Source organism: Eurosta solidaginis, chromosome 3 (assembly GCF_040869045.1).
Source record: "Eurosta solidaginis isolate ZX-2024a chromosome 3, ASM4086904v1, whole genome shotgun sequence".
In the NCBI taxonomy this organism is placed as follows: domain Eukaryota; kingdom Metazoa; phylum Arthropoda; class Insecta; order Diptera; family Tephritidae; genus Eurosta; species Eurosta solidaginis.
Genome location: NC_090321.1, coordinates 33,243,808 through 33,270,657, shown reverse-complemented (window position 1 = coordinate 33,270,657; position 26,850 = coordinate 33,243,808). Strand labels below are relative to the sequence as shown.

At 36.3% G+C, this 26,850-nt stretch overlaps 2 long non-coding RNA genes across 6 annotated transcripts in view; both read left to right on the top strand.

Annotated features, from left to right (window-relative positions):
- LOC137243556 (uncharacterized) overlaps positions 1-26,850 on the top strand; it is a 47,873-nt gene that overhangs the window by 7,461 nt on the left and 13,562 nt on the right. The window lies entirely within an intron of this gene.
- On the top strand, positions 17,321-19,409 carry LOC137243557 (uncharacterized). Of its 2 annotated transcripts, XR_010950552.1 has the most exons (4): positions 17,321-17,521; positions 18,826-19,013; positions 19,094-19,214; positions 19,297-19,409. It is a non-coding gene; the product is annotated as an uncharacterized lncRNA (long non-coding RNA). The 2 variants fall into 2 exon arrangements; XR_010950551.1 differs by having other exon boundaries at positions 19,094-19,405.

Genomic DNA, 26,850 nt, shown 5'->3' with positions numbered 1-26,850 from the left:
ATTGTGAAATAAAAGTATGTATTCCTTCCCCCATCCATTAGTACCAATATGGGTAGATGTAGAGACAGTAATCATACCTAGTAATAGAGCTGCAAAACTATCGATTGCACTATCGATAGGATCCACATTTTCATTTTTGAAAAAAAATCGATTTTTTGTCGGTTCTCTATAGTTTCTATACTGAGTTTTTCAGGAAAAAGTCTTTAAGTTTACAATGAACGTGAATATCTCAAAGAATAGTCTTCTTCTAATTTTTATTGTGTTGTCTGATCCCTTCCAAAATTTTACAGCATTCAAGTAATGATACGTGTTAATTCAAAAACGTACTATCTTGAATTTTTGTTGCTGCTGTAACTGCAAAAATAATCCCCGAAGGTTTTGACTATGAATCTGCTACAAACCCGGTTTCCACGGGAGAGATTTATTAAACCTTTCGAGCATTCGAGTCATCTAAATGACGTGTATATGTATGTATATATATTAGTAGATAATATTTTTGGCTCTGGTATTACCATATCATGTGGTTAGACTAGAGACATTCGTTTATTTGATTTATAGGAACCACCCTAATGTATGTATATGTTGAACACATTTTGTTCGGATTTTAATTTAAAATACGAAAGAAAACAATACTATCGAAAACTATCAATAGTATATTTCGAATTATCGAAAATATCGTATGGTGCTACTATCGATAATTTTACCTGTACCTACCCTGCAAAAATTGTTGGATTACGTGTTCCATTTTCTTGATGTTGGAGTACTCTAACAATACTCCTTTGCAATGCATTTGCGGACCACCATCAGCCGATCATTGCTCGTTTTTTAACGACCGTGATCACGACGCGACGACGATCGAACAGAGTTGCCAAAAGTAAAATATTGTATACAAATAACTGATAATAAAACTTTACCAGGGCAACTCTGATAAAATGCAACCTCGCACTGGTTTTATGTATACATACTATATTATAGAGAAATATTAGTTTCTTTATTCACGCAAATGCTAAATAACATAAGAATATTTGTAGTACAAAATATTTGCCCCTCTTCATTTACTTTCATTTTAAATTAAATTCACTCCGATAATTCTTTCCGACACAATTCCTTTTTATTACTTTGGCATATGAACTGCTGTGGGTGCTTCATGGAGTACTACAGTGAAAGTACTTTGGAAAGTACTCTCACGTATCTACTCTATGGAATACTCACAAACAAAGCGAGAGTGGGATCACCTACTCCTCTCCTAGGACATCGCAATGTTAATTGGAGCACATTTTTTGCATGAATACAGATTAGTTTTGGAACACTCCTATACTCCCAAAGGAGTATTCCTTACATTATTTATGGAGTACTCGCGTTTTTTGAAGGGTAGTAGCCATGGCGAAACCAAACAGGTGATGGCCGGAAATCAGCTTATTGGTGCTATTTTAATATGATTTGGCACTTCAACCTCCGGCGTAGTAGGTACGAGTTTGACATTATCCCATCGAATTACAAAAGCAAAGTAGGTACATGGACTTTTTATTTATGTTTGTATCCACGTACATATGTCGCCTTGCCGCCACCTTGTACATATATTTCCACCGATCTAGTAGCTCTTGCAATTTATTCACAATGGTATAATTAATCTTCGTTTGTCCTTGAAACGAGTGCTTGTAAGAATTATGTTACAATTTGAATTGTTGAGCTTCTGACGTCAACTAATTGTTAGAAAGTTATATATTTTCGTGATGCGTTATAACGGAATTAATGCTAGTACAAATACGATAGCATATGGGCCATTCCTTGTCAAGTCAGTCACTTTTTCAATCCCATATTCGATTATTCTGACATAAAGGTGCTTTTCGTATGTTCCGAAAATGTCACAAAGAAATATACAAGGACTATAATTGTAGTTATAACACTGAAATGCCCAGCCGCTTTTTTGTTTTGAGGCGACTGAAGTGTTCATGTGCGGTCGCCGTGGTGTGGTAGTAGCGAGGTCGCCCTTCGACAGTCCCTTGGCAAATACTCTAGAGTATATTTCTGCCGTGAAAAGCTCAAAAGCAGAAAATTCATCTGCCTTGCCAGCTGACAGCAGAGGCAGGGAGCTAACACAGCCAATAGACACTACGACTTTATGCACGATAAACGGCGATGACCCCACCTGAATCGCATTAAACTGTCACAGCTCTTCAGACATTTCCCTCGCTAGCGCAATACGCAGTTTGCGTTGAATGACAGCCGATGCTTACCTTAGCTTACCATCTCCCCATACTTTTTCAATACAGCGATCAACTAATTTCATCTGAAAGGCAAACTTTTACTTATTTAAAAAAATCAACTTTCACAAATCAATCTTTTGCTGCTCTCCCCATTCTGACTGATGTCCGACAAGGCGAGCGCGCATTTCGATGGGTCATCGCTCAGCTTCGGCACGTTTTATTCCGGCCGGTTGAATATACTCAATTATACCACATTTCCCAGCTGTAGCTGCAAAACTAGCAAGAGAACGGACCTAGCGAGACAACTCATCCCTTGATAATCTGATATTAGGAATCTTAACTTGGATATTATGCGGTTGGTAAATGAACGCAAAGAGCCCAAATGGGAAGTGTATCTAAAGAGCTGTAACCTCTCTGCGAGTGTCTGTAAATTGTGGTCAACGGTCGATAAAACTCTGTTGGACTCGAAGAAATGCGCGAGCGCTTTCTACTGGACATTTGTAATGCATCCTTCATTCAGTAGACAAGGCTAGACGTCGTGCAAACAGATTTTCATATAATTACAAACACGACATGTCAGCCATTACCATAACCGCCACAGGGGTTGAAGAAGTCATTAAAAAAGCAAAGACCTCTACCTCAATAGGCCCGGACGGTATAGCCATACGTTGAAGTTCTTTGCGATACCCGAACAATGGAAAATGGCAAGGTAATTCCACTACTAAAGCAGCTAACGAAGGTAAGTCATATCGATCGATATCACCAGAAGCGAAAAAATTGGAAACCGTCCTGCTCCTCCCTCATCACACTGCGAATCTTCGCATAGCCACCCATCAGCAAAAGGACCTAACCCTGCAATATACGAATACGTTTCTAGAACAAACAGCTATATCTCCAGTTTTTCTGCTTTCTTTAGTTCGTGTGACCTGGTGATATCACCAACCAAATCCACGCTCACTCTGTTTACGAGGCGCAAGAAACAGATGACGCAATTATTGGACGTTCACGTCTACGGTGTTACGCTACCGACTATCAGTCGCCCAAAGATCTTAAGGGTAACGTTCGATAACGATCTCATCTTCAAAGGCGGGCAATTTTTGCTAAATTGTCACAAACCGGGACACCCTAGCAAACAAGCTTGATCTAGCCCCGCCTCCAAGAGGGATAAGGAAACATCTCCGTAGGCATTGAGATGAGATCCGGTAGCTGCCAACACAGCCGTTTGATCCAAATAAGTATAAGGAGCCCCTTAGAAAAATCCATACAGAATCGGTAAACGCCTTCGCTAGCTCGTGCTCGTTATTAATATACACTATCCTACCCTTACAGAAGAAGAAAGCAGACTACGAAGGCCGGCACGAGTTACCCTGGGCCAACTTCGTTCTGGATACTGTACCAGTTTAAATTCTCAATTTTCCAGAGTCAACCCCGACATACATACGTAATGTATGTCTCGCATGCATTGTGTCCCCACCAACCATCTTTTCAATTGCTATATGAAACCTACGCCAGTCACAGTAACTTATCTATGATCCACCCTGGTTTAAACTTTTTGATCTAAAAAAAGAATATACAGAACAAAAGCACTTTTGTCGGGGGATAAATATTCCTAAAGAACTGCGCATTAAATTTTATAAAAATAAGTTGTACTTAACTAGAGCAAATATTATTAAAAAGTTTTAATCTAAATATTTGATAACATACATACATGTGTATGTACTTACACAATAGGAACAAATTAAAGCGATAATAGACGCACAGTGTATGATAAAATACTGGGACCGAATACGTTTTGAGATAGAAAACCAATTTTGAAAAAAAGGAAGTTAGAAGTAGCGCATTTCAAATTAAAGGGAACGGTCGGTCAAACTCTCCTCGAAGGTGTATCACCATATTGATATTTCTTGATATTGTAACGAATTTAGCGAAATTCCGCTTATTTCATACCTTCTGCTAACGTTAGAATCGCTAAACTGTTGAATAAATAACTCCAATATTCAATAATACAAAATGGTCTTTATTAAACTACTTTGAGAGTACTTCACAATAACAATTATACTTCACAACCAACAGCGTGCGTAAATCAAAACTGATTCCTGACTACTCAGCTTTCGCAGCTTTTATACTCTCTGTTGTCTCATACACCCATTTCTCCTAAGGTCTAGTAACTTCGCGAACTTCATGCTGGGTTACCAGCCGTATATGTACATGTATATTTGTAGTTTATAGTCTCTCTTTTTTTAGAAATTTTTATACTCAGTTGAGCAGAGCTCACAGAGTATATTAAGTTTGATTGGATAACGGTTGGTTGTACATATATAAAGGAATCGAGATAGATATAGACTTCCATATATCAAAATAATCAGGATCGAAAAAAAATTTGATTGAGCCATGTCCGTCCGTCCGTCCGTCCGTCCGCCCGTTAACACGATAACTTGAGTAAATTTTGAGGTATCTTGATGAAATTTGGTATGTAGGTTCCTGAGCACTCATCTCAGATCGCTATTTAAAATGAACGATATCGGACTATAACCACGCCCACTTTTTCGATATCGAAAATTTCGAAAAACAGAAAAAGTGCGATAATTCATTACAAAAGACCAATAAAGCGACGAAACTTGGTATATGAGTTGAACTTATGACGCAAAATAGAAAATTAGTAAAATTTTGGACAATGGGCGTGGCACCGCCCACTTTTAAAAGAAGGTAATTTAAAACTTTTGCAAGCTGTAATTTGGCAGTCGTTGAAGATATCATGATGAAATTTGGCAGGAACGTTACTCTTATTACTATATGTACGCTTAATAAAAATTAGCAAAATCGGAGAAGGACCACGCCCACTTTTAAAAAAAAAAATTTTTTAAAGTAAAATTTTAACAAAAAATTTAATATCTTTACAGTATATAAGTAAATTATGTCAATATTCAACTCCAGAAATGATATGGTGCAATAAAATACAAAAATAAAAGAAAATTTAAAAATGGGCGTGGCTCCGCCCTTTTTCATTTAATTTGTCTAGGATACTTTTAACGCCATAAGTCGAACAAAAATTAACCAATCCTTTTGAAATTTGGTAGGGGCATAGATTTTATGGCGTTAACTGTTTTCTGTGAAAATTGGCGAAATCGGTTGATGCCACGCCCAGTTTTTATACACAGTCGTCCGTCTGTCCTTCCGCATGGCCGTTAACACGATAACTTGAGCAAAAATCGATATATCTTTACTAAACTCAGTTCACGTACTTATCTGAACTCACTTTATCTTGGTATGAAAAATGAACGAAATCCGACTATGACCACGCCCACTTTTTCGATATCGAAAATTACGAAAAATGAAAAAATGCCATAATTCTATACCAAATACGAAAAAGGGGATGAAACATGGTAAGGTAATTGGATTGTTTTATTGACGCGAAATATAACTTTAGAAAAAACTTTATAAAATGGTTGTGACACCTACCATATTAAGTAGAAGAAAATGAAAAAGTTCTGCAGGGCGAAATAAAAAACCCTTAAAATCTTGGCAGGTATTACATATATAAATAAATTAGCGGTATCCAACAGATGATGTTCTGGGTCACCCTGGTCCACATTTTGGGCGATATCTGGAAACCGCCTTCACATATACAACTACCACCACTCCCTTTTAAAACTCTCATTAATACCTTTAATTTGATACCCATATCGTACAAACTCATTCTAGAGTCACCCCTGGCCCACCTTTATGGCGATATTTCGAAAAGGCGAACACCTATAGAACGAAGGTCCACTCCCTTTTAAAAATACTCATTAACACCTTTCATTTGATACCCATATCGTACAAACAAAGTCTAGAGTCACCCCTGGTCCAGAAAGGCCCACTCCCTCTTAAAATACTCATTAACACCTTTCATTTGATATCCATATCGCACAAACGCATTCTAGAGTCACCCCTGGTCCATCTTTATGGCGATACCTCGAAAATGCGTCCACCAATAGAACTAAGGCCCACTCCCTCTTAAAATACTCATTAACTCCTTTCGTTTGATACCCATATTGCACAAACGAATTCTAGAGTCACCCCTGGCCCACCTTTATGGTGATATCTCGAAACGGCGTCCACCTATAGAACTAAGGCCCACTCCCTTTTAAAATACTCATTAACACCTTTCGTTTGATGCCCATATTGTGCAAACAAATTCTAGGGTCACCCCTGGTCCACCTTTATGGCGATATCTCGAAACGGCGTCCACCTATGGAACTAAGGATTACTCCCTTTTAAAATGCTCATTAACACCTTTCATTTGATATCCATATCGTACAAACGCATTCTAGAGTCACCCCTGGTCCATCTTTACGGCGATATCTCGAAAAGGCGTCCATCTATAGAACTTAGGTCCACGCCTTTTTAAAATACTCATTAATACCTTTCATTTGATACCCATATCGTACAAACGCATTCTAGAGTCACCCCTGGTCCATCTTTACGGCGATATCTCGAAAAGGCGTCCATCTATAGAACTTAGGTCCACGCCCTTTTAAAATACTCTTTAATGCCTTTCATTTGATACGCATGTCATACAAACACATTCCAGGGTTTCCCTCGGTTCATTTGTCTACATGGTTATTTTCCCTTATGTTGTCACCATAGCTCTCAACTGAGTATGTAATGTTCGGTTACACCCGAACTTAACCTTCCTTACTTGTTATTATTATTTTTCTTAGAACATATTTTGGTATTTAAAAATATGGAATAAAATACTCGTCGCTATAGGGCGCTTTCTACTATTTTCGGATTTTATTTCTTCTTTTTGGGTAAAATCGACGAATTTGTTCCAAAAATCGACGAATATTTTACTTTATCATATTGCAAATTCGATTTTTAAATAGCCAAAAATATTTTCTAACAAAAATAATAATAACAAGTAAGGAAGGTTAAATCGGGTGTAACCGAACATTACATACTCAGTTGAGAGCTATGGTGACAACATAAGGGAAAATAACCATGTAGGAAAATGAACCGAGTTAACCCTGGAATGTGTTTGTATGACATATGTATCAAATGAAAGGTATTACAGTGTATTTTATGAGGGAGTGGGCCATAGTTGTATAGGTGGACGCCATTTAGGGATATAGACATAAAGGTGGATCAGGGTTGACTCTAGAATGCGTTTGTACGATATGGGTATCAAATGAAAGGTGTTAATGAGTATTTTAAAAGGGAGTAATCCTTAATTCCATAGGGGGACGCTGTATCGAGATATCGCCATAAAGGTGGACCAGGGGTGAATCTAGAATGCGTTTGTACGATATGGGTATCAAATGAAAGGTGTTAATGAGTATTTTAAAAGGGAGTAATCCTTAGTTCCATAGGTGGACGCCGTTTCGAGATATCGCCATAAAGGTGGACCAGGGGTGACCCTAGAATTTGTTTGTACAATATGGGTATCAAAAGAAAGGTGTTAATGAGTATTTTAAAAGGGAGTAATCCTTAGTTCCATAGGTGGACGCCGTTTCGAGATATCTCCATAAAGGTGGACCAGGAGTGACCCTAGAATTTGTTTGTACAATATGGGCATCAAACGAATGGTGTTAATGAGTATTTTAATAGGGAGTGGGCCTTAGTTCTATAGGTGGACGCCGTTTCGAAATATCGCCATAAAGGTGGACCAGGGGTGACTCTAGAATGTGTTTGTACGATATGGGTATCAAATGAAAGGTGTTAATGAGTATTTTAAAAGGGAGTAATCCTTAGTTCCATAGGTGGACGCCGTTTCGAGATATCGCCATAAAGGTGGACCAGGGGTGAATCTAGAATGCGTTTGTACGATATGGGTATCAAATGAAAGGTGTTAATGAGTATTTTAAAAGGGAGTAATCCTTAGTTCCATAGGTGGACGCCGTTTCGAGATATCGCCATAAAGGTGGACCAGGGGTGACCCTAGAATTTGTTTGTACAATATGGGTATCAAAAGAAAGGTGTTAATGAGTATTTTAAAAGGGAGTAATCCTTAGTTCCATAGGTGGACGCCGTTTCGAGATATCGCCATAAAGGTGGACCAGGGGTGACCCTAGAATTTGTTTGTACAATATGGGCATCAAACGAAAGGTGTTAATGAGTATTTTAAAAGGGAGTGGGTCTTAGTGCTATAGGTGGACGCCGTTTCGAGATATCGCCATAAAGGTGGATCAGGGGTGACCCTAGAATTTGTTTGTACAATATGGGTATCAAAAGAAAGGTGTTAATGAGTATTTTAAAAGGGAGTAATCCTTAGTTCCATAGGTGGACGCCGTTTCGAGATATCTCCATAAAGGTGGGCCAGGGGTGACTCTAGAATTCGTTTGTGTAATATGAGTATCAAACGAAAGGAGTTAATGAGTATTTTAAAAGGGAGTGGGCCTTAGTTCTATAGGTGTTCGCCTTTTCGAGATATCGCCATAAAGGTGGACCAGGGGTGACTTTAGAATATGTTTGTACGATATGGGTATCAAATGAAAGGTGTTAATGAGTATTTCAAAGGGCGTGGGGCTTAGTTCTATAGGTGGACCCCTTTTCGGGATATCGCCATAAAGGTGGACCAGGGTTGACTCTAGAATGAGTTTGTACGATATGGGTATCATATTAAAGGTACTAATGAGAGTTTTAAAAGGGAGAGGTGGTTGTTGTATATGTGAAGGCGTTTTCCAGATATCGACCAAAATGTGGACCAGGGTGACCCAGAACATCATTTGTTGGATACCGCTAATTTATTTATATATGTAATACCAGCCAAGATTTTAAGGGTTTTTTATTTCGCCCTGCAGAAGTTTTTCATTTTCTTCTACTTAATATGGTAGGTGTCACAACCATTTTATAAAGTTTTTTCTAAAGTTATATTTTGCGTCAATAAAACAATCCAAGTACCTTACCATGTTTCATCCCTTTTTTCGTATTTGGTATAGAATTATGGCATTTTTTTCATTTTTCGTAATTTTCGATATCGAAAAAGTGGGCGTGGTCATAGTCGGATTTCTTTCATTTTTCATACCAAGATAAAGTGAGTTCAAGTAAGCACGTGAACTAAGTTCATTAAAGATATGTCGATTTTTGCTCAAGTCATCGCGTTAACTGCCATGCGGAAGGACTGAGGGACGACTGTGTATAAAAACAGAAAACAGTTAACGTCATAAAATCTATGCTCCTACCAAATTTCAAAAGGATTGGTTAATTTTTGTTCGACTTATGGCGTTAAAAGTATCCTAGACAAATTAAACGAAAAAGGGCGGAGCCATGCCCATTTTGAAATTTTCTTTTATTTTTGTATTTTGTTGCACCATATCATTACTGGAGTTGAATGTTGACATAATTATTTATATACTGTAAAGATATTAAATTTTTTGTTAAAATTTTACTTTAAAAAATTTTTTTTTTTAAAGTGGGTGTGGTCCTTCTCCGATTTTGCTAATTTTTATTAAGCGTACATATAGTAATAGGAGTAACGTTCCTGCCAAATTTGATCATGATATCTTCAACGACTGCCAAATTACAGCTTGCAAAAGTTTTAAATTATCTTCTTTTAAAAGTGGGTGGTGCCACGCCCATTGTCCAAAATTTTACTAATTTTCTATTCTGCGTCATAAGCTCAACTCATCTACCAAGTTTCGTCGCTTTATCTGTCTTTTGTAATGAATTATCGCATTTTTTCGGTTTTTCGAAATTTTCGATAACGAAAAAGTGGGCGTGGTTATAGTCCGATATCGTTCATTTTAAATAGCGATCTGAGATGAGTGCTCAGGAACCTACATACCAAATTTCATCAAGATACCTCAAAATTTACTCAAGTTATCGTGATATCGGACGGACGGACGGACATGGCTCAATCAAATTTTTTTTCGATCCTGATTATTTTGATATATGGAAGTCTATATCTATCTCTATTCCTTTATATATGTACAACCAACCGTTATCCAATCAAACTTAATATACTCTGTGAGCTCTGCTCAACTGAGTATAAAAATTTGTAAAAACAAATATATTTCCTAACCAAATTAGGAAGGCTCGAAATTCATTTCAGATTAATGGTCCCATGGACAATATTACTCAGTATAACCCATAGATTCAGAAACTGGATGTACACCTGAAGTTTTTTTTTCCATACAATATGCCATACGACATGTATCACATCCCGATTCTTCAGAAACGAGGCTTTCTGCGATTTCTTTCTCATTTTCAAAGCTGGAAGCTTTCATAGGATTAAGATCGGGTCATATGTATATCGTATGCAATCGATTGTTCAGATACTTATGTGGTTTTTCGCCGTTTCGCTCTCATTTTTAAAGCTAGAAGCTTGAAATTTCACAGGATGTGTACGTATATGGCATGAATTGTATTCTGAAAGAGTTATTAAGATCGGTCATATATGTATATCGCATGCAACTGAGTGTTCAGATAAAAGGTTTTTCGCCATTTCTTTCCCATTTTCAAAGCTAGAAGCTTGAAATTTCATAGGATGCGTTCATATAAGTCATTCATTGTTGTCCAAAAAAATCGCCAATATCGGTCAAATATATAAGTCCTACACAGCTGATTGTTCAAGTTTTATAAATTTTCCAAATTTCATACGATTATTGTTTAGCTCCATTCATGAAAGGTATGAGGCGTTCTTTAAAGCCCCGTCACTTAAGCAATTTTTCATATTGATGCATTTTACTCAATCTTATGCATTATCAGTAGATTGTATGTATTTTTATGAAGAACGGTAGATTGAGCGACACTGGCGCCACTGACATGGAAAAGTAGCCAACTCCCAAATTTTGTTGCAAGGAAAGCATAAGAAGAAGAATTTGATATTTGCTTCGGCTAAGGGTGCTGGCACATTTTGCAAATGAAATTATTTTTCATACTCGTTGGTAACTTTTCTAACATTTTTCGCAATTAAAAACTGCAATATAACAAATGAATACGACGCAAAATACGTTCGCAAGTATTTTTGTTGTAAAGGGAGAATGCTTATAATAGTGCTTGGGAGTATTTTGCATGTGAATAGGCAAGGCGAAATAAATTTCAATTGCCAAGTCTGAAGTTCCTTCATATTTATAAACCCAACATCATGGTTGATTGTGGCGATGTTACTGGAATGCATAAGCTTGTGTTAAACGCATCTATATGAAAAATTTCATTGTGCCGCGGCCTTCACGCATTATAATCAGCATCATTACCCTCATCATCATAGTTTTCATCATTATTTTGTAATTACTGCAGACGAAAATACGTCACAAATATTTTTCCATTTAAAATAATAGCTAAATCTCAATTTGAATGGAAAATTTTTAACAGTAAGTACAAAAACACAAGCAAAAAATTATTCATATGTAAATAGTGATAACATGAACAAAGTCAAAACGCCGTAAATTCACCGACGCAAGCACGTAGCACAAGAGAACCCTATAGGTAATCACCAAATTAGTTAGAAAAAGTACACTAGTTCACAATTATAACTGATAACTGAATAAGATTGTATTATAAATAAAATTATAGAATGGAAAATCTGCAGTTTTCAGACATGGGAAAATCCAACATAAATTTTTTGTTTGACATCTCACATATGTGTAGGTATTATCTACACTTAAAGGGACTAGTAATAACTTGGTATATTTTAAACAAGTATGAGACTGATATATTCGTGTTTAATTTAACAACTGAAACTTCTACCTATGATTCAAAATTGGTTTTGATTACAGGAAATACATCCCTATGTATGTATATACACATATGCCAGTATGAACACACACTGAAAGAAATGGTGCAAGTAAAATCAACAAATCGGTTCTGTTGTTCTTGACTTAACGGAGATTTCGTGATATTGATCGAATTATGGTTAATTCGACCGAGTTCTTTGTCAGGCGAACAAATTAGTTTAGTCATTTCAACAGAAGAGAAATTGTTGCTCTTAAGTTAACAAAATTCTGTAAAATTGACAGATTCCTAAACAATCTAACTGATTTTTCTGTTAACACAACTGATCTCACTGGTCATTTCAACAGCAAACAACAGTTAGTGTGTATGAGCAAAGAGAAAAGAGAATTTTACGCCCACTGCGCTCTCTACTTTGTACTTATGATGATGGTGCCACTTGTTAAAAAAACACCAAAATAAGAAAACCACCAAATCGAAAAAACACACAAATTCGGAAAATAACAAAAAACTGGTTTTTCAGTTATCAATACAAAACGAAAAATCCCTTTTTTGAATTTACTACGCATAACACTGCAAAAATTATGCGATACCGGGATACCTATTTATTTATTTATTATGGCTTAAAGCCTAATTCAAGATACAAATAGTACTATTCTATCTTTTATATAGTCTTACAAAATTCATTAAATTTTGCCTTAAAAACTAAGATTTCATTGCAATTTTTAATTTCCAATGGGAGCTCGTCGTAGCCCTTTAGGCCTTTGTAAAAGATGTTTTGCTTATCTATTTCTGTTATCTATTTATCGGGTACAATTTTGCAACTTCTCCTCCAAGCAAAATGCAAAAATGCGCCCTCTTGTTGCAAAAGTTTTGTTTGAACGAACAAGATTTTCCAAAGTTAGTAACATTTTGTTAAAGTTTTTACGAATTTTCACTCATGCGAACGAATCTAATAAGAAATAAAAACATCCTTTTTTAATGTTGATGTTGCCGACAGCATAAAAGTTTGAGTTGTTTTGGAATCGTTTCAAAATAAAGTGTTACGAGAATTAAACTTGCCGAATGACATGTAAAGTTACTCCAGTGGTGAATTACCTTCCCGCGATTTGATTCTTTACTTTTCTATAAATTACAAGTTCTCTATTTAAAATATTATGTCAAAAATTTATACTACATGTTTTCTTCGAAACAATCAAGTGTGGCAACTCTACATGCCAGAGAAGAAACTGAGAATGAGCTGCAACTGAAAGAATTGAGAATCAGTTTCGTGACTACTATTTTCATTTCTATTTGAAAAGTGAAATGGCGCGCGGCGAAGTTCAAAACTATAAATTTAATAAATTATAAAAAACAAAATTTGGTGAAAGTGCGTTTAATAAAAGTGTATAATGTTTAATGCGTGCCAGCATATTTGATGTACGCCCTATTGAAGTTCGGTACATAAATACATATGTACTTATTTGTCCGATTTTTGTTTTTAATTCAAAGAAAATGGAAACATTTTATATCAAATGTGCGCACACAAATATAACTATAATTATAATATAACAATATGGTGAAAATTTTTGAAGAAAAAGTTGAAATAAAGTACTTGAAACCGACGACAATGTGGTTCGCTAGAGCATGTACTAACGCGTGTGTCAATATGTATGTAGCAAATATATTTGTAGCAATGATGCGTATTTATGTATTCACATATTTACGTATATATATGGCAACATACTTTCGTAAAAAACTGTTGATGATACTTCGGGACAAGTTTTATTTGAATTCAGATTTAAGCTATTATTATTTTAATTAATATCACTAAATATAGAAATAAAGTCATTAGAAATGAAACGTACTAATGTGTAATTTATACAAATAAAAAAAACTACGCAAGTTTAAATATACATATATTTTTCCGGCTTTTATTTTTTCCACAGGTATTAATGTCATATGAACAGAAAACTCTGTTGATGTAAACGTTTACGCTATTAATCTAGAAAAAACAGAAATATCTGTTATTTCAATAGATTTTACTGGTAGTGTCATTTCGACAATAAACTCTGTTAATTTAACAGTTTACGCTGGTTATTTCGAATGAACAAAATTCTCTGTCATGTCTACGGCTTTCGCTGTTAGTCTCATCTTAACATTAAACCTGTTAATTTATCAGTTTCATATTAACATTTTTGATTGGTATTCTTAGAGCGACAGTAATTGTTAATTTAACAAAACTATGGGTAAAGTATAATGAAACAACTTTTTTTTGACTACTAACATGCCAACCTCATATAAACGCACGCAAGTAATTTTCTGTCAAAAATGTCTCAAGCACATACAACTTGTATGAGAGAAACCGAAATTGAATTTGCTGCGTAAAAACCACTCGATTTCCAATTTTTGTTCTGCGTGACATTTCGGTTTGACGTTTGCACACATGTTTTACATTAGCTGTATTTCGTTGCTAACAAATACAATTAAAACACTAGCTAGCTTACAGAATTGCATGGAAAGCAACAATAAAAAGTAATCGAGTTGAGTTGGCTAAGAGCTTTCAGTTGAAACCGCTTAGGTAATTGTCGACCTGATTGATAGTGTTGCGTATTCAAAAATAGAGCACTATTGTGAACGAGCGAATGAAATGAACATACGAATGTGCAGATAAGCAAAAATAACAAATAACAGCGTGGCGGCAGGGTGACATACATACAAACAAACACACGCATTTCATGTATTTTGTTTTTGTAATTCTCTGGTTGAGTGTCAAAAACATACTGCGCTAGAAGTATAAATGTCATAGCAGCGAAAAAAGTAACAATTAGCTGATAAACCTCCACCATCTGTATGGTTTTGGCATAATGAAACTGTTTAGCTAGTTGAAGCGTTTTTTTCAAGCTCGCTTAAAAAAAAAAACACCTATTGTCGCAACGCATGCCTATTTCGGTTCGGGCAAAAAAGGCGTTTATATGCGTGCGCTACGCAAACGCAATGCGTTTTTATTAGGTTGGTATGTAAAACGGTCAATTACGAATCAACGATTTGCGCGCAGTTGATTCAACAACTTGTTGCCATGGATAAAAATATACAGAAATTTCGGTTGAATTGACCCGTATTTCAGTTGATTTTACCAGTCTTTTTCTTTCAGTGCATGAACAATTCACCTATGGCCAATAAAGTTTATCAAATATTGACTTTAAAGTGATAATTTTCAATGTCATATTTGTACATAATTCATTCACTTATTCACTTACTTAATGAACATGATTAGGTAAATTGCATTTTAAAAGCGATTTCAACTAGTACACAGATGCATATATAGTACATATACATTATGCACATGCCCTAATTGTCCTTCAAACAACACAAAGTTTCATTACGAAAAAGTACAGAATGAGCTACATGAACTTTTTCATGGCTCTGATATGAAAATTGCGTTTAAGGGCTTCTTTATGTGTTTTTGTGTAGGTAGTTTGACGCCATTGAAGCCATTCCTCGACAATTCCTATTATATTAAGTCGTATTGTAAATGTCACATGTATTAGACACATGAGAGTCGATTACACCGGGCACATATTTTCATGCATATTTATTTATATATATAGCAATTTATTTAACATACATACATAGGTATATATACTCAAACGTGCAAACATATTTGAGCTCAATTTCATTGAAGTAGAATGGTGACAGTGCACAAGTTATTCCAATCAAATGAGTTAACGTCAATCAAGTTTCAGATATGTAGTTTCATTGTTTTCATATGTAGATAAGGGTGCTTTACCAAAAATGTTTAAGAATTCCTTCGAAAACAAGATCGGATATATCTGACATTATGCCTTAACAAATTAGACTGGCTCCATGTTAAGCTGCAAAATGATCGTGTCGTAATGGGGTCTATGTGAAGCCACAAAATCTATAAACAGAGGAACGCCGCAGGCTGAGGTATTAGCACCGATGCTGTGGCCAGATGACTAGTCAAACTCACTGCGTATACAGATGACATTTCAGTCATAATAAGCGGCAGATGTCTATCAACAATCAGCTCTCTGATGGATCATTCAGAGATCATTACATTACATTTTCACATCCCACTTGCATACATTATGGCCAAAAATAGAGCGCTAGCAACTGCAACAAAGCTTAAGACCTCGTGGCAGCTTGAGTACAGGGCGTATGGTCATAACAGTATAGCGCCATTTAATAAAGCTCTTGGGGCCTAAATAAAGCAGGAGGGTTGGCGCAAGGAAACGGAAATGGCAGAACATACTGTAGCGAATTTTTTAAATAATGACACAACAACAATAAAGCAAGCTGCCACTCTTGTGTACGTAAGCAAATCAATCATCATTTAAACACATACATACAAAGCAACGGAGAGATGCTCACAAACACATGTAATCATCAGCCGCAGTAGTACTCACATATACACACGCATATGGCTACAAACTGCAAATATACATGTATATGGCTGGTAACCAAGCATGAAGTTCGCGAAATTACTAGATCTTAGGAGAAATGGGTGAACGAGGAAACCGAGAGCATAAAGCAAGCTAAGGCATGACTAATCAGTTTTGATTTAAGCACGCTATTGGTTGTGAAGTATAAGTGTTATTGTGAAGTACTCTCAAAGTAGTCTAATAAAGACGATTTTGCATTATTGAATATTGGAGTTATTTATTCAACAGTTTAACTGCGTTCTCGTCAATATGTATGAAACCATTATTGAGATCTTATTGTATTTCGCTCATTTGAAATACCAATGGTAGTTGGGGGCCAAGGAACAAGATATCGCAAACTTATTCATGTCACCGTGTTCACAGGCAGATTCTACTTCGATCATCTCAACCAACCAAATGAACTGGTTTATTTCATTAGTTCGCTTGATTTAACGAAGAAGTTCAAATGTTTCCCAACCCTTAAGCTCAAATAGTTCCATATAAATCTACATAGAAAAAAGTTAAAAATGGCTTTGCACAAAACAGGTGAGTGTCGGTGGGTGTCTTTACCGCTAAAGGAGGACGAATACCAGTTAGTAGTGAGAGAATATGATATACCTATGTATTCGTACATACTATTTTTATGGTTAGGGTTTATGCGTTCACTCTAACGACAAAAATATTACTCGGTACACAGAACATTAAACTGTATCTACTAAGGACGACGATTTGAGTAACAAATTAATGTTTTTAATGAATATCACGAGTCTATTTATTAGCTGGCAATATGTACTCATAGGTATGTATTAGGCTTGGGGTATCTATTGAACTAAAGAACGAAAGAACTAGATCTTTTAATTGAACTAGTTGGCAAGTTCGTTCCTTAAAGTGAACTAAACTTTTATGTGGCAACTTTGCAAATTAAAATTTCAACATGTATGGCAACTCACTTCTTTGTCAAAATTAAAACAGCTGCTCGAATTTCACGATGTTTACCACCATATCGTAATTTTGTGAAGTTTTACAATTTAATAATAGTAAGTGTTTCCATTTTGCTTTCATAAATTTAACTAGAAAAATGTGTGCTTAATACATAGTGATTTGTTCCATATGTCAAAGCGAAGTGAAATATGAAAGCACTTTAAAGAAAGGCGTGAAGAAAACAAAATGAAATGCAAGTACTGCCGAATTTCTATAAGTGCTGCTGGCGGCATACATATATGATGTTTAAATCAGGCAGTGAGTAGATTTGACTTCCGAATTGAACTATTGAACTAGTTCGGGTTGGATTTTATATAAGGTGCCACGATTTTCAAACTTTTGCTGATTTGTAGGGGTAGAGGGGGTCCTAAAAATCACAAAATTATCATCCGTAACTCTAGGAAACTCTTAGTTTATGAAATATAAGCTTTTTAATTTCCAAATTTAGTAAAATTTCAACTTAAGTCCTGCACTTAAAATTCGGGTCGCACATGTCGATAGCGGTATCAAAAGACGCGTATTTGCGTCAAGATTCAGAATCCGAAAGCAGAAACTACATTTTTTATCTCGTTTAATAGTTATTCGCGGAAAACCCGTCGGTACTATTGTCGCTTTTTTCGTTGTTGCAATTAAACAAATGACGGTGGTGAATAGTGTTGCCAGCTCCGCAACAATATCTTTTTATCTTGGTAGAACATTATCAGGTGGTGGCACGTCGACATAAATGCAAACAAACATACGCTATTAATATATTTTGTTTTTGTAAAACACTTTTAATAATTGAACTACGCAGAAGGACATCACCGTGGCGGTTATACCACACACCCGGACTTAGCATGGCGTAGCCCAGGGTTATTTTTTATAAGCGTGGCCGAAGGCCGCCTATGCAGAAAGGTGTTCTACGCAGAATTACCGTTGGAATCAGCATAAAAATCTCTATAAAGTCCATTTTTTTTATTTTTTTATTTTTTTTGACAAATGTAGGTATTCTGCACTTGTTCCAATTAAATACATTAATTTCAAATTATTCAAATTATTCAGAGAATTACAAAACAAAATACATTGATAGTGTATGTTTGTTTGCATTTATGTCGACGTGTCACCACCTTATCAACCTTATAATCTTCTATCAAGTTAAAAATATATTGTTGCGGAGCTGGCAACACTATTCACCACCTTCATTTGTTTTCGTTTGTTTAATTGCAACAACGAAAAAAGCGACAATGGTACCGACGGGTTTTCCGCGAATAACTTTTAAACGAGATAAAAAATGTAGTTCTGCTTTCGGATTCTGAATCTTGACGCAAATACGCGTCTTTTGATATCGCTATCGACATGTGCGACCCGAATTTTAATTGCAGGACTTAAGTTGAAATTTTACTAAATTTAGAAATTAAAAGGCTTATATTTCATAAACTAAGAGTTTCCTAGAGTTGCGGATGATAATTTTGTGATTTTTAGGACCCCCGACACCCCTCGAAAAAAAGAAAAGTTGGAAAATCGTGGCACCTTATTCTAAATATTCCCCACTAGTTCAATTGGTTCAACAATAGTTCAATTAGGTGACCGAACTAAGAGCCGAAAGAACTAGTTCGATGGACTGAACGAACTAGAAGTGCACTAATCTTTTCATTCAAAAAATATAAATATGGTATTACGCTACCCTAATTGACGGGAGGTTTACTCTAACCACACCCGATTTAGCCAGTAATTTGAAATGAGAAAAATAAAATTAATTTAATTTTCGAAGGTAGGTATTTAACTTTTTTAAAGCTGATTTTGTGACGGAAAAATATCTAAAAAATTTTCCTTTCATTTTTTTATTCGCAGAGCAACCCAAAAATATTGTCGAAATGATCAATATTTTCTTAAATTTTCTCGACACAATTACCTACAAGCCAAAATATTGCATTATGTTCATACATACAGTTATGCATACATATCTACATAGGTATTTGTTTAATTGTGCAACAATATTTACCTGCTGTCCACTTTCACTCATCTTATTGGGTTTTGTTTTGTTCAATTTGTAGAATGTTCAAATGTAAACAAGCTGACAAGTTTCAGAGCAAAAATTCACTATACAAAAATATATTGCGCCATTTACCATTAATTGTTTATACAACAACAAAGCTGAAAATAAAAAAAAATTGACGTTGGGAATTTTAGCTATAAGATCTTTTTGTTTATACATAAATGAAATCTAAGCATAAGCATAAATATAAACAAAATAAAGGGTATGAAATGCGCTTTTGTTTTCTGAAGAAAATGTACATATCGAATACCTAGAATAAAACAGCGATCAACTAAAAAAATCGCAATGTTCAGAAAACGCGAAAAACTGATTGCCTCCCCTATTTGAGTCAATGCAATTTTCATTTGTAACAAAGCCTTTTCTCGAAAGTACTCATAACATAGAAATTTTAGATGTTTGAGTTATCTCCGTTTTGATCTAGGTGGGCAAATATGAACCGCAATTCATGCAACGCAAAAAATTCTTTACTGGTGTGTAAATATACATACTGTAACGAATTTAGTAAATTTTCCCTTATTCCAAACCTTCTGCTAACGTTCGAATCGTTGAATAAATAACTCCAATATTCAATAATGCAAAATGGTCTTTATTGGACAACTTTGAGTGTGTTGTGAAGTACTTGCTTCACAACTAATTGCGATTTTAAATCAAACTGCGTAGTCATGCCTCAGCTTGCGCTGCTTTTATGATCTTGGTTTCCTCGTTCACCCATTTTCCTTAGGTCTAGTAATTTCGTGAACTTCATGCTTGGTTACCAGCCATACACATGAATATTTGTAGTTTGTAGCTAGATGCGTGTGTATATGTGAGTACTACCTCGGCTGATGATGACATGCGTTTGAGAGTATCTCTCCACTGCCTTGTATGTATGTGTGTATGATGATTGTTTTGTTTACGTACATACGAGTGGTATCAGCTAAGGCGCCAAATACACGACACGAACATTTCCGCGAACATTCCGCAATCTTGTTCGCAGCTTTGACCATACACCATACGAACTTTTGGCTGAACATTAGTACATTTCAATAAATTCACTCAGAAATTTTTTATTGTCCATTTTACTTTTCCGCGCACGTCTGTTCCGTTCAGAAATTACTACGATTATGAGCTATTTCGCCATACACGCACGAACAGTTCGCGCAAATGTTCGCCAAAAATTAAAATATTTTGATTTTTGGCGAACATTTGCGCTAACTGGCAAACACCACCATACACGACAGAAAAGGTCGCAGAAACATGACATAACCGGAATGTTCGCGGAAATGTTCGTCTCGTGTATTTGGCGCTTAAGGGATACTAGTATCACTTAGCGATGGTAATATTCGTCACAACACATATGTAATTATCCGCGATTCCTCTTCATGGGCTACAATTAGACATTAACGGGCCGATTCTGAGCGTTACCGGTAAAATAATACCCAGATTATTATGTAACCGAAAATCTTTACCAGTTCTTTTATTCGCGATTCTGGCCAAAGTGGTAACGCTGTCATCACCGAAGAACTCACCAATGTCTGTGGTGAAATTTAAAAGTTGGTTTCTTCGCTTTATCCATGGCGGAACGATACAAAGTGGCAGCATGCGACAGCTGAATATAAGCTTTTTTATTTGATTTGATACATCAACTTCCGGCGCAGTACGATTTTGACATTCGTCCATCGAATTTACAAAAACAAAGTATATGGAATTTTTATTTATGTTTGTAGGTATGTCACCATGCTGCCACCTTGTATGATTCCGCCATGGCTTTACCGAAAATGTGTCTCTCGTAGATACGAGGTTAACGAATAAACGAGACGATGTGTATATATGTACATACATGCATACGATTTTACATAGTTATATTGTAATTTATTCTGTGAAAGTACATAAGTTAACAAATATATAATATATAGAAAGAGGCAACACTTTTTTACTATTATCTTTACTTATTTGCGCTTACAATTCTTTATTTTTCAGTTTTTCCCTTTTCTAAACAACAGCTGTTGTGTGGTTATTTCGATGTAACCACCTACTTTTAGAAAAAAATTATCCGGCTACTTTCGCGGATAGAATACCAAAAGGTTGTAAAAGTTTCCACATGATTTCGTTACCATGGTGAAGATTGTTGTTACCACACTAGAATCGTGGCGTAAGTAGCGGGTTAGAGGGCTAAGAATATACCCGCCTGTATGTCTGTCGTAAGAGGCGACTAAAATACCAAATTAATTGAAGCGGTTGCCAGCGCAATATATAGATTCTCCAACCCATCTGTCAACCTGTGGCGAATCCTGTTTCTTTGACAGTGGAGGCTCTGGCGACTCCAAGTTGCTTATTGATATAACGAAGGGGAGGGCGTGATGGCCTTCGTTCCAGAGATAGTCGGGCTAGTACCTTAATGGTGCTTGTTACCGGAACGTACTGGATCTGAATCCGGAAAAGGACCATCAACATCGATAACACTTCCCAAGGCCTTCGGGGAGTGTCCTTATCGCTACAACAACAACAACAACAAGTAGTCTTAAATGGGCATATTATGAGAATTATTTCGTTTAAATCGATAACATATTTTTATTTGTTATTTTAAAAACAAAAACAAAATATCTTGGAAAAAGAGGTTACTTAGGCAAATAGTTCAATCTTAATCAGCATGAGTACAAAGTACTCTTCAAGTTCAATGTGTAATCATGCATTTTCATCAGAAAACACATATTTTTTTAAGTTAACTAGAGCTCTCGCAGGAGTTGACGTTTAGCCACAAAAGAGGTAACTTTACCAGACGCAAATAATATTGGGCTCTTTGGGAAGAGCCTCGTCGGATTCTTATCTGTCACAATCGATACCGACAATTTATTGTTTTATTATGGAATTATTCCTAGCGTTCCAATGAATACTTACCCAGATGCCAATAAACATTTAACATGCAAATGCAACAACAAATTTATCTATATGGATCACATTTTTATCGCATTTTCATGTTAAATTTCTATCCGTATCTGGATCACGCTTCATTGGACCCCAACAATTATTGTCGAGTTATCGGTTGGTTATCGACTTATTATCGCCAAGTCATCGGCTGCTTATTGTGTGCTTGCATACTTATTATAGCTGGGTTACAGATATGTCATCAAGTTTATAGCAAAGTTTTAACCGATGAGTCATCGATAATGAATCGTTTACACGGAGACTGCACTCACGCTTACATTAGATTCTCTCATAGAGCTTACCAATTCCACACACTAAGGGCTATTTCCTGGAGTAAATTGTAAGGTTTATTTATCCGATTTTTGGGAACAAAATCTTTGTTTAAGTACAGTGCAGACTACGCTTACATTTTGTATTTCCCCCTACAGCAAACCAATCCCTTATATTATGCCTGCGTTTACATTCTACATATATCCCCCATTTAGCATACCACTTACAAAGACTACGCCAATGCTCACACTTTACACTTTACGCTTACATTCAGGATTCCCTCATACCGTGAAAAAAGATATATACACATAACTGTTTCGCGATAACTGACGTCAATTGGGAGCACCAAGGGAGGTCAAATCTTCCTCCATCTGCCTCACTCAACTCAGTTCCTGTGTTTCCGAACTGCGTTGTCGACTGAAATACTTTCTTAGCCGGAGCGTCCTTGTCCATTCGCATAACATGATCTAGCCATCGAGGGTTTTTATTCGCTGCACTTTCGTCATATCTGCATAAAGCTCATCATTATACCTCCTCCGGTACTCGCCGTCGGCATCATGGACAGAACCATACATCTTCCGAAGAACTTTTCTCTCTAACACTCCAAGAGCCATCTCATCTTCTCTCTACACCATCTATGATTCCGAGCCGTACATCAGGATAGGTATGATGAGACACTTTGTAGAACGCGATTTTTGTTCATCGAGAGATTACTTTATTTTCAATTGCCTACTCAGTCCAAAGTAGCACTTGTTGGCAAGAGGTACTCTCCGTTTGATTTCTAGGCTGAGGTTGTTTTTGCTGTTAATGCTGGTTCCCAAATAGACGAAATCCTTCACAGTCTCGAATTTTTATTTGTCAACAGTGACGTTGACGTTGCTGCCATGGTGCGAATGCCCCGATTCTTTCTGGAATGACAGCAAGTACTTAGTTTTGCCTCATTTAGCGCAAGACCAACTTGTTTTGCTTCTATATTTAATCCCGAGAAGGCAGAACTCACAGCGAGTTTGTTCAGGCCAATAGTATCAATATCATAGTCACCTTTGACTGATATGTCCTTTAACCAGTTAGAGTTTCGGGATGACTTTGGAGACTACTATCATATTTTGTTCAGGGTAATTAGTTTATAGTATGTTTTTTTACTTGTCTTAAAAACATTTTTGGTATCTGCACTTGTATTTATGAGCGGAAATGGGCCCTCAGAGATAAACAATTGAGCACTTTAATAAAACTCATTCATAGCTGTGTCCCACTTTAACTGCACTCAACAAGCGAAATAAAACGAAATGTTTAATAAATTGAAAAAAAAAGTTATTTATTTGAATCGGCAGACAATCAGAATCCTTGAGACGTGTAACTAAACTCATTCTCATCCGTCAATCTCTCGGCTTAAAATCTATATAAGTCCCTTCAACACGGCAAAACTTATATTTGCTTATAAAACTTCCATAAGAAAGCACTAGATAGATCGCTAATTTTTGAGGGTGGTACTGCGGCTATAAGCCTCTTGTGCCCTCATCTCCTCATCACAGCACCTCATCCAAGCCTAATCCTTCGCTTGGTTTGAGAGTTTGAATGTGAATATGCTCCGGCCATGGCGAGCCCAAAAACTTAGGCCCACTTCTTGAGATTGCGTCACATTTCAAGAAGATGTGTTCCGCCGGCTCAGCTGAACGATCACACAACCGGCAGATGTCATACGATTGTATGCCCAATTTTTGCATGTGACCGTCGAGTCTTCAATGTTCTGTAATAATACTGTTAGAATTCTTAGATTATTTTTTGTAAGGCCTATGCTTGCCTTTTAGTGATTTGTACTATATCCTCCTAACAGTAACTTAGATTGTCTTAAGCCTCCGCATTGCACCAATGCTCTTCAATCTTCACCCTCTCTTCGAGCAATAAATGCCTCATAATTTCCTGTCGGTAACTTGCAGAAGCAGAAGCGGCTTAGGCCAAATGATTCGTTCACTCGCTACCTTTCTCGCCAAGCTGTCCGCCCTCAATACCCTCCACTCTCATGTGACCCTGGCCAGCAGTATTACATAGTGCGTTCCTAGTTGGTATAGCATTTCCACGCCCTCCAAGATTTACTCACTTACTTGTTTGGCGCTTAACCGTTTCAAAGGTTACATCCGTCCGTTCAAACAGAGTATGGACCGCCCTCTTCCTCTGCTTCCAAAGGCGGGTTCCGATAAAAATACTTTCTTAGCCAGATCAACATCTTTCATTCGCATAACATGGCCTAGCTAACGTAGCTGTTGTGTTTGAATTCGCTGGACTATCTGAGCTGTTACTCGACGTCATTTTGCACAGCCGTGTAAGTTTGCTGGAAAACAAAATTCATACTTAGCGGCATATAGCCATCACCTTTTCGTGCTGCTGAAGGCGGCTTTAAAATCGACGAAGAGGTGATGCGTGTCAAGGAGGGTGGAGCCGTATGTAGAAGTCCACGTAAGTTGACTAGGGAAATTCCGTTTGGTGATTTTACCTAATGTGAGAAGGCGACTCTGTCAAATTGGTTATGGGGGACTTCATCAGCAGCGTCTGATCGCCATAACTTGTGCGCTGGACTTGGGACCAGTTACATAAAACCACACTCCAATGAAAACAAGGCCTAAAAACTATTTTTTCTCCCTAAAACTTAAAAATTCCTGACCAACATATAAGGGTCATACAATTTTTATAACTTTCATGAAAATTAATTGGTATATTAGATAAGAGATAGACCCACCATTAAGTATACCGAATTGATTAGGCTGACGAGCTAAGTTGGTTTAGCCATGTCCGTCTGTCTGCCTCTCCGTCTGTCTGTTTAATCGGAAATTAGTCCCTCAACTTTTAAAATACCTTGATAAAATTTGGTAAGCGGGTATATTTGGGTGTCCGATCAGAAAATTGTCATAACCGGCCGGATCGGATCAATATAGCATATATTGCCCATACAACTGATTTTTTCGGAACAAAGAGTTTCGTTATCATATCTTCCCTTATTTATGAGATATAAGCGTTTCGTATATGGCATATGTATACATTTTATCGTCGGAAAACCCCGTAGAGATCGGTACTTTACATAAAGTATATATCCTTTACAACCGAATGTTCAGATAAGAAGCTTTTCGAAATTTCTGTCTCATTTCAAGAGCTAGAGGCTTCAAATTTCACAAAATGAATACGTTTATAATATTTATCGATGCTTGAAAATTTTTTAGAGATTGATCGTTTGTATAGCATATATCCCTTACAACCGATTGCTCAGGTTAGATACATTTCGAAATTTCAGCTAGAAGCTTCAAATGTCAGAAACTGTTATGTACATACATACATGGCATATATTGTTGAATGAAAAAATTGTATAGATCGGTCGTATATATGTACATATACATATGTATGTATGTATGTACCTTTCTCATGCAGACAACAAGAAACGTGAAACTGTGTAAGGATTACCGAGCTATTATTAATTTAATATATATCGAAAATGTCGCTTATGTACATATGTTATCTATATGTTACATATCTTATACAGCCGCTTATTCGGATATTACCAATGGGATAAGATTATTGCTCAGCTCCATTCATGAAAGGCTTAAAGTCTTCGGCACAGCCACAGACAGTTCCGCCCTTACTTGTTGTTTTTGTACTATAAAGAATCTGCCCGCTCTTTAAAGGCCAATTAAACTTCCTTAACCATAACGCCATAGTCGTAACCATACCCATATCCATCTCCAATGTGATCGATTAAATGCGCCTTAACCTAAAAATCGTGAAAATTTCATAAAAATGAAGAAAACACAAACAATTACAAATATATTCCACAAAAAATAAGTCTCTTAGTCATAACGTATCCAAAACAATGAATAAAATCTACAAAAAGTTATTAAAATCACCAACTCAAATATTTTTAGGTTATGGATATGGGAGAAACCTAAAACCAACCGGTTGGCTATGATATGGTTATGGCTTTAGCATTGTGGTATGGTACCATTAATCGATTACATTGATTTCCATAAGGTTAGTTCGATCAGCTGTTTTATCTGGTTGTGGATAAGGCACCATTAATTGGCCTTTAAAAGAACTAGAGTAGGATCGTTTCGTTCTGAGCTTGTTCAATTGACCGGGTCTCTCAAGTGAACAAGTGAACTAAATCTTCGATTTCGGTTCTATTTGTTCTTTTACTTCCTTTTATCTAATGTTATTCTTTCTCTCTCTGGTTCGCGAACATTGTAAATTCATACATACATACGTAGAAATTCAGTGAGCACGAATGTCGTTGATGCCACTTACATTAAAGATATGTGTGGCACTGTTACAAAAAGATATGTGGGGGACTATTTATGAAAAACATCTTTTGTAAGAAACTAATTATTACATTTAT